This window comes from Cucurbita pepo, chromosome 13 (assembly GCF_057944985.1).
Source record: "Cucurbita pepo subsp. pepo isolate OVF chromosome 13, ASM5794498v1, whole genome shotgun sequence".
Taxonomy (NCBI): Eukaryota; Viridiplantae; Streptophyta; class Magnoliopsida; order Cucurbitales; family Cucurbitaceae; genus Cucurbita; species Cucurbita pepo.
Window position 1 is genome coordinate 4,190,417 of NC_141810.1, and position 9,579 is coordinate 4,199,995.

Sequence of the window (9,579 nt, forward strand, 5' to 3'; positions counted from 1 at the left end):
CCAGTATTGTGTTTAGGTTTGATTTCCAAGTTGCGTAATTGTCGCCGTTTAATTTTTCAGAAGCGAGTAATTGTACTATTGAGTTTGTCATGCTCTGATATAAAGAAAATTCTATTAGTGATTTGACTTAATCCTATTTAATCCAATCAGTTTTAGCAAATGCAATAATGTACCCAAAAATTATTAATTTGCAACGATACTTTAGTGAGTTAGAGCAACTGCTACCGAGGAGCAGTCAATCACTCATTCACTAAACCAAGACATTCTTGATTTAAACACTAATCCCAGAATAACTCTTGTTCCTATAGTGTTTTTAGTTATCGCTATTTTGGTCAAGAATATACTAACTCTTAGTAATTCTTCGTAAGTGTGACCCACCATTTTCAGATCTCAGAGATCGGTCCCAACAATGCTATCGAATGAAAAAGTCAAAGTTGGGAACGAACCTAAGAAATCCTATCCATTTCTGGAGTTTGCGTTGTTTCGACTCCCATGTTACGACCCTCCGAATGGGTAGTTGCTCTAGGGCAACATGCAGGTGGAAGATGGGAATCTCACGGTGCAACCTAGTGGTGGAGACCATAGGACGTATTTAATATACTTCCTTTTCCCACTTACTATAAATACTTTCTCTATTCACCTTGTTATTGACTCATGCAAATACCTTCCGAATGGAGGACGCTCCCAGGGCGACACGAGGTCGAGCATGAATCTCACTGTGTGAATTTTACAAAGAGCGTGAAAAGAAAACGATGTATCTTATACATCTTTTTCCTCCCACTAAGTATTTTAAATAGTTGGGTATACTCATTACTTAAGTATATTCCGGCTAATTAAATATAACTTAAGTCTAGGTGATTTTTCTAAATCTTACATCACTTAAGCATGCTCATAAAACTGGGCTAACTAAGCTCAAGTACTGGTCCGATCTCCAGGTAGTAGGTGTTCCGTAAACCGTCAACTTAAGTACCTCCAGCCTTAGACAAGATCGTGCCGGTGAGCTTTCTCGTAACTGCAATTTTGTAAGACATCGACCTATTTTAACTATTAAAATTGATCGTGCTCGATTCTTAACCCTAAGTGAGCATGCACTTATCTTTATTATATATTTTAACATCTATCTCGTTTTATGACGTTGAAAATAATCTATAACATGCATCTAACATGCTTTATATAACAATTACATAATCATCCATTCCATGCAATAATATAACAATTTATATCTATCACTCATGGAACCCTAAACATGCATACTATACATTATAACACTTATAACATACTTGGAATGCATGAAACATGCTTAGCCTATGGTGGGATTTTGAATCTATATGACATACTTTATGCATATACATTTTCTATTTAATTAAAACATACATTCATAATGCATAATTAATTAAACACGCTGAAGTGGATTGGTTTTGGCATTTTAAAACAAGCAATTAACTAAATTATTACATTAATAACTAAAATAACTTGAACCGCTCCCGAGGTCCACGAACTGGGCGAACCAACCCTTAAAAACGTTGAACCGGACCCCAAAGGCAGGAAAACACCCGAACCACCTCTTCCATCTTCTTCTCCGGTTCAGCTTGCTATCTCTTCCTTTTTCGATCAATTACAACCTAAAATAGACTCTAATGACTCTATAAAAATTACAAACCTTTCTTCATTAAAACCCATACACATTAGTCTTATTACAATAATTGTATCAAATGGAAGCATAAGAAAAAAGCCAAAACCAAAACCATCCACTTTAGCAACCACAAAATTTCATTCATGAAATAGTACCCACCACGATCAAATTAATGTAAATAAAGTGCCTAAAACTTGCTCTGATACCAATTGATGGTGTTAATATAACACATGCGGAAGCAATTTGGATCTTAGGCACTTTTAGAACATCAATTATAGTAAATAATTAGCATGTTCATAAGTATTAAAACTTAATGAGTTTGAATACTAACCTTTTGTAGTTCAAATTTCTTTTTCCTCATGAACCGGTTTCGAACCACCACTAGTGTCTTCTCCACTATCCTCCGGCCTTAGAACTGGATTGTGGAAACCAGTGAGTGACTAAACTTGGAAGAGATTTTGTATATATGAAGAGAGTGTTTGTGAGAGGTTTTTCTCAAGGTTTTTCACCAAGAAGACCTTTCATGTTGCATGATCACTCTATTTATAGAGTCATGTTTGCATGTTCATGCAAATTTGAGATCACCAAATTTTGACACTCAAAATCCAAAATCCACTCAAATGTTTGGAATTTTGTGGCAAACATGCATGTTTGAGTTACTAAATTTTGACACTCAAAATTCCACTCAAACTTGTAGGGTTTATTTGGCAAACATGCAAGTTTGGTTAAACCAAATTTTGACACCTCAAAATTCGACTAACATGGATTTTTCCATTAAATGAAGTCAACATTTTGACTTTCTTCATTTTAATTCAACAATTAATTTGAATAATTAATTTCAAATTAAAGTAATATTAAATGATTAATTAAACTGTTTAATTAATATTTAATATTAATTCAAATGCCAATCTCAATCAATTCCGACACATATTTGATTAAGATATTTAAATCTTTTTTAAATATCTCAGATTCTCTCTTTTTGTTTAATTCGTAAATAAAACAAAAATGCGGTTAAATATATCGTATATATGTAGCGCATATTTCCTAATTTGAATTCGAACACTTCGAACTCACTTGTCACACTGTTCTATGGGTTAGTCCGTTATGAGCTAGCAGAGGGACCTAATGGACCTATAGATCATGGGCTCCAACGATCCAAGATTAACCGGTTAAACTCATTAACCTTGTTAACCAACATTCGTTAACTACTAGAACACTCTACTATAGCCTAGTAGTTGCACTCCCCTCACTATAGATATATTTTTGTCCATTTGATATAACCATGATTAGTAAGTCGATCCTTCACAGGTTGTTCGTAACTAGAGCTGGGTCAATTTACCGTTTTACCCCTGAAGTTTCTTCTTGTTCCTTATGTCTCACTGATCCTCTAATGAACAATTGGTTTGTGGTCCAACCAGTAAACCAAATCCCTCTAAGACCAATGAGAGGGTGGGGCCCCTTGTTCAAGACCTGGAGTCAGTGCTTAAGGGAACTACCTCTCTTCTATCCCTAAAAGTGGGTAGGAGTGAATTCCATCTTGCACCCCACGTCCCCAGCCATTCACCCAGTCTTACCCCTGAAATGGGAGGCCTATTGGGTCGACGAACAAGAGCCACTCTCACCCATGCAAATCTAAGGATAATTCCGAATAAACAGGAGTTCATGGTTAGCTTAGGATTAAAATCGAGTTACCTAGGTTATCGAATGAAAAGAAAATCAGTCTCAACAGTAAACGGCATTATAAAGTGAGAGTGATTTTCTTCATGGTCCAATCTTATGCAATGCTCATTGCATAGGACGCCCCCACTCACATGTCTCCGCATGTACAATTTAGTGATCACATTGTTATATCATATACAAAAGTAGGACACATCCATAGTGTCCCGAGAATAAGGTACTCAACCTTATCCTTATACTATAGATCATTTTGACTATATACTTGAACTTGATCCACTCTTATGTCTCTACATATAATTCAAGTAATCATACTGCCAGAGTGTTCTTAGTTTATTGGATTTAGATTAATGATCGTAAAGTTCACTTTATTCAATAACAATCTTTACTGAATAAACAACAATAATAACTTTATAGAATATGTTTTTGTTTACAAACTATGAGTTTTAGGACATAAAACCCAACACAAATGAGGGTTCGAGATCTTTCCCCGATGATAAAATTAGGGTTTGAGATCTTTCCCTATGATAAAATTAGGGTTTGAGATATTTCGCCTATTGTAAAATTAGGGCTTGAGATCTTCCCCTATGGTAAAATTAAGGTTTGAGATATTTCCCTATGATAACATTAGGGTTTAATATCTTTCCCTATAGTAAAATTACTGTTTGAGATCTTTCACCATGGTAAAATTAGGGTTGGAGATCTTTTCCTATGGAAAAATTAGGGTTCGCGATCTTTCGCCTATTGTAAAATTAGGGTTTGAGATCTTTCCCTATGATAAAATTATTGTTTGAGATCTTTCCCTGGTAAAGTTAGGGTTTGAGATCGGTAAAATTAGGGTTTGAGATCTTTTCCTGGTAAAATTAGGGTTTGAGATCGATAAAATTAGGGTTTGAGATCTTTCCCTATGGAGAAATTAGGGTTCTAGATCTATCCCTATTATAAAATTAGGGTTTAAGATCTTTCACCTATGGTAAAATTAGGGTTTGAGATCTTTCGCATATGGGAAAATTAGGGTTTGAATTCTTTCCCCTATTTAAAAATTAGGGTTTGAGATCTTTCCCCTATGGAAAAATTAGGGTTCGAGATCTTTCCTTATGCTAAAATTAGGGTTCGTGATTAGTCGCCTATGGACAAATGATGGTTCGAGATCTTTCCCTGATGATAAAATTAGGGTTTGAGATCTTTCCGGGAAAATAAGGATTTGAGATCCTTCCCAATGACAAAATTAAGGTATAAGAACTTTCCCTATGATAAAATTACGGTTTGAGATCTTTTCATATAATAAAATTAGGGTTTGAGATCTTTCCTCTATAGTAAAATTAGGGTTTGAGATCTTTCCTCTATAGTAAAATTAGGGTTTGAGATCTTTCCCTATGATAAAATTTGGGTTTAATATCTTTCCCTATAGTAAAATTAGTGTTTGAGATCTTTCCCTATGGTAAAATTAGGGTTCGAAATTTTTTTCCTACGGATAAATTAAGGTTTGAGATCTTTCCCCTATAGTAAAGTTAGGATTTGAGATCTTTCGCCTATGGACAAATCAGGGTTTGAGATCTTTCCCTTGGTAAAATTAGGGTTTGAGATCTTTCCCTATGGTAAAATTAGGGTTTGAGATCTTTCTCTGTGGTAAATTTAGGGTTTGAGATCTGTCCCCTATGGTAAAATTAGGGTTTGAGATCTTTCCTAATGGTAAAATTACGGTTCACGATCTTTCTCTATGGAAAAATTAGGGTTCGAGATATTTTCCTAAGGTAAAATTACGGTTCGAGAACTATCGCCTATGGTAAAATTAGGGTTTGAGATCTTTCCCTATTGTAAACTTAGGGTTTGAGATCTTTCGCCTTTGGTAAAATTAGGGTTTGAGATCTTTCCTTATGGTAAAATTAGAGTTTGAGATCTTTCCCTATGGTAAGATCATTCCCTCTGGTAAAATTACGATTTGAGATCAAGGTTTGAGATCTTTCCCTATAGTATTATTAGGGTTTGAGATCTTTTGCCAATGGTATAGTTAGGTTTCGAGATCTTTCCCCTATGGTATACTTTGATTTCGAGATCCTTCCCCTGTGGAAAAATTAGGGTTTGAGATCTTTCCCTATGATAAAATTAGGTTTGAGATCTTTCCCTATGACAAAATTAGGGTTTGAAAACTTTCCTTGTGACAAAATTAGGGTTTGAAATATTTCCCTATGAAAAAATTAGAGTTTGAGATCTTTCCCTATGATAAAATTAGGGTTCAAGATCTTTCGCCTATGAAATTATGGTTCGAGATCTTTCCCTATGCGAAAATTAGGGTTCGAGATCTGTCGCTATGATAAAATTAGGGTTTGAGATCTTTCCATATGACAAAACTAGGGTTTGAGATCTTTCCCAATGACAAAATTAGGGTTTCAGATCTTTCCCCTTTGGAAAAATTAGGGTTTGAGATCTTTCCCTATGGTAAAATTAGGGTTTGAGATCTTTCCCTATGGTAAAATTAGGGTTTGAGATCTTCCCCTATGTTTAAATTAGGGTTTGAGATCTTTCTCTATAGTAAAATTAGGATTTGAGAAATTTAACTATGGAAAAATTAGGGTTTTAGATCTTTCGCTATGGTAAAATTAGGGTTTGAGATCTTTCCCTATGGTAAAATTAGGGTTGAGTTCTTTCCCTATGATAAAATTAGGGTTTGAGATCTCAACCTAGGATAAAATTAGTGGTTGAAATCTTTCCCAATTAGGGTTTGAGATCTTTCTCGTATGGTAAAATTAGGGTTTGAGATCTTTTCCTATGGTAAAATTAGGGTTTGAGATCTTTCCGTATGTTTAAATTAGAGTTTGAGATCTTTCCATATGGTAAAATTTGGATTTGAGAAATTTAACGGTGGAAAAATTAGGGTTTGAGATTTTTCCCTATGGTAAAATTAGGGTTTGAGTTCTTTTCCTATGATAAAATTAGGGTTTGAGATGTTTCCCTAAGATAAAATTAGTGGTTAAGATCTTTCCTATGATAAAATTAGGGTTTGAGATCTTTCCCTAAGATATAATTAGGGTTTGAGATCTTTCCTTAAGGTGAAGTTAGGGTTTCAGATCTTTCCTTATGGAAAAGTTAGGATTTCATAATCATAAAATGTGGCAATGGACCAGAGTATTCTGATCAATTTTAGCATAGGAACTGGAGAGAAGGTTTCTTCATAAGCCACTCCCTCTTTTTGGGTATAACCCATTGCTACAAGTCAAGCTTTAAAGGTTTGTACCTTACCATCTTGGTCTCGTTTCCTCTTGTAGATCCATTTGCAACCAATAAATTTTACCCCATCTTGTTGATCTACAAGTTCCCAGACTGCATTGACTCCATTTCAAGATTCATGGCTTTGATCCACTGATCTCTATCTTTATCATTCATTGCATGTTTATAGGTCAATGGATCCTCAACGCCATCATCAGGCATGATGACCTGTGTTTCTGCCAAACCCAAGTAACTATCGGGTTGAGTTATAACCCTCCCACTATATCTAGGCATTCTCAACTCCTGAGAAGGATGTGATTGACTAGAAGTGCGAGCTCCATCAACAACTCTTGTTGATGGACCAGCCTGATCAACAACTCTTGTTGTTTTATCAGTAGCTTCTTTAGAAATCTCACTCAATACTAGTTTGCTGCGAGGTTGATGATTTCTTACGTGGTCTTCTCCTAAAAATGTAGCGTTTGTTGATACAAACACTCTATTTTCTTGAGGGTCATAAAACAAACCACGTTTTGTCTCTTTGGGGAATCCTACGAATAGACATAATTTTGAACGATGTTCTAATTTCTTGGGGTTTTGCACCAAGACATGTGCTGGGCATCCCCAAATCCTAAAGTGACGTAAACTACCTTTACGCCCTCACCATAACTCATAAGGTGTTTCTGAAACACTCTTAGAAGGAACCATGTTCAAAATGTATGCAGCAGTCTCCACTGCATATCCCCAAAACGAATCAGGTAATTGAGCGAAACTCATCATAGACCTAACCATGTCTAATAGAGTTCTATTTCTCCTTTCTGATACATCGTTCTGTTGGGGTATACCAGGGGCTGAGAGTTGAGATGTGATCCCATGTTCTATCATATAGTCTTGGAATCTTAAGTCCATATACTCTCCACCTCGATCTGATCGAAGTGTTTTACTAGTTTTTCCTAATAGATTCTCAACCTCAGTCTTACTTTTTGAACTTTTCAAGAGCTTCGGACTTGTGATGCATTAGGTAAAGATAGTCATACCTTATTAAATAAAAGCTATGGTCCTCCTTAAATTTAGTTGTTTTGACCTTTCAAAGTTCTAAATTCACGCTAATGAAAGAGCCTAAATTTGGCCGGCCATTTTTGGCTAACTTTGGCCGAAGTTTTAGCCCACTCTTTCTATTTTTATAATTATGTTTGTTATTTAAAGAATTCAACTGATGAGAAATAAAACATCGAGTCTTCAACAAATCTCTCCCTCTCTCCTTTTACTTCCGCTATTTTTCTTTCGAAGAAACCTTCCTTCGACTAGTTTTTCGCCGACGTTTTTCCTCCGAATTGCCAGAGTAAACAAGTGGTATCAAAGCCTGGTTGAAGCGATCGGTGGTATATCATTACAGAAGAGCCAATCTTATCAACAGTCAAGTTGAATAGCTCAAGTGTTTAGAACGTCGACCTAACAACACACAGGTCTCAGGTTTGAGTAGAAGAAAATATAAAGCATGAAAACACACACATCGTGGGGTCCATCCCGAGCAGGCTCACTCACTCCTCCACGCCGCCATCGTGTGCTGGCATCTCCATCACCGCTACAAAGAGGTCAACGCCGTGATGACGGGTGTCGAGTTGTCGTTGAGCGAGTGATAAGGGAGACGACGACCACCACCATTCAGTACCCGATGCTGACAAGGTCCAACTACAACGAGTGGGCCTTGTTGATGCGCGTCAACCTATAGGCGCAAGGGTTTGGCACGCTGTCGAGCCAGAGGATGGAGAAACGATGGAGTACCGGGATGATCGGCTGGCGTTCGCCGCCATATTACGATTTGTACCCCCAGAGATGCTGGCATCTCTCTCCACCAAGCGTACCGCGCAATCGGCCTGGGAGGGAATCAAATCCCCTCGGGTCGGTGTACAGCGAGTGCGAAAATCGAACATCGAGCAGCTGCAGAAGGAGTGTTAGGATCGCACACTCTGGCTAAAAGGATTTTTTCTTGATGACTTCTTCAAGTATGTACAGTAAGAGAGAATTACAGAGAATAGAAAGTACATTTTCAAAGCTCTACCGGACGGGATATATATATAGTTCAGTTCACTATATATAGCTTTACCCGATTTAACCATCTACTATATATAGCTATTTACCATATATAGCTTTACCGGATATAGCTTACCAAATATAGCTTTACCGGATATAACCGTTGACCAAGCTATAAATAAGCAGTAGGCTCCATAACCTAACAATTCTCCCACTTGGAGACTGATCTAGCCAACCAAGAATTTCATTCTCAAACGACCGTGAGCATCTTCATGGTCTCCATGGCACCATACCAATTGAGGTTTTGCACAACCTCAATATTCCAACATCAACACATTTTGTCAACATGTTTGCTGGATTCTTTGCACCCTCTATCTTCTCCAAACACATCACCATCTTTCACTAACCTGCAAGTGAAATGGTATCGTCTTCTGTGTTTTCTCTTTAAATGATAGATCGGTCCTTCGCCAACTGTATGACACTCTGACTATCTTTGTAAAGAATATCTTCGTGCTACTTCTTGCCCATTCTTCCAGATAGTCAGTCATCCATATCGTCTTCTTTCCAGCTTCAACTATTGTCACGTACTCAGCCTCAGCACAACAAATTTTTGAAGCCTAGACGTCCCATCATCCATGGCTTGCTCCTACTTGGTTGTATCCTCCAACTGTAGGGCCTCATCAAAAGGCTCTGGTTCCCTTTCATCAGCAACAGATAGTGTAATGAAGGTACATACATATCTGGTACACTGATAGTACAGGATGATCTTCTCAACACCAGTTCAGGTGTCACTTGCTCCACTGCTGATTCCTCAGCAGCAACCTTAAGAGTTTGTTGAGTATCTGCTACAAGATCACTTGGTGATTTTCTTCGCAACTCAACTTCAACTCCCACTTGGTTTGTTGTCTTGGAACCTTGCTCCACATCTGGTTCCTCAGCAGTAGTCTCAGGAGTTTCTTGAGTATGCTACAACATCACTAGGTGAGTTTCCCTGCAACTCAAGCTCAACTCCCACTTGCTTCGTGGTCTTGGAA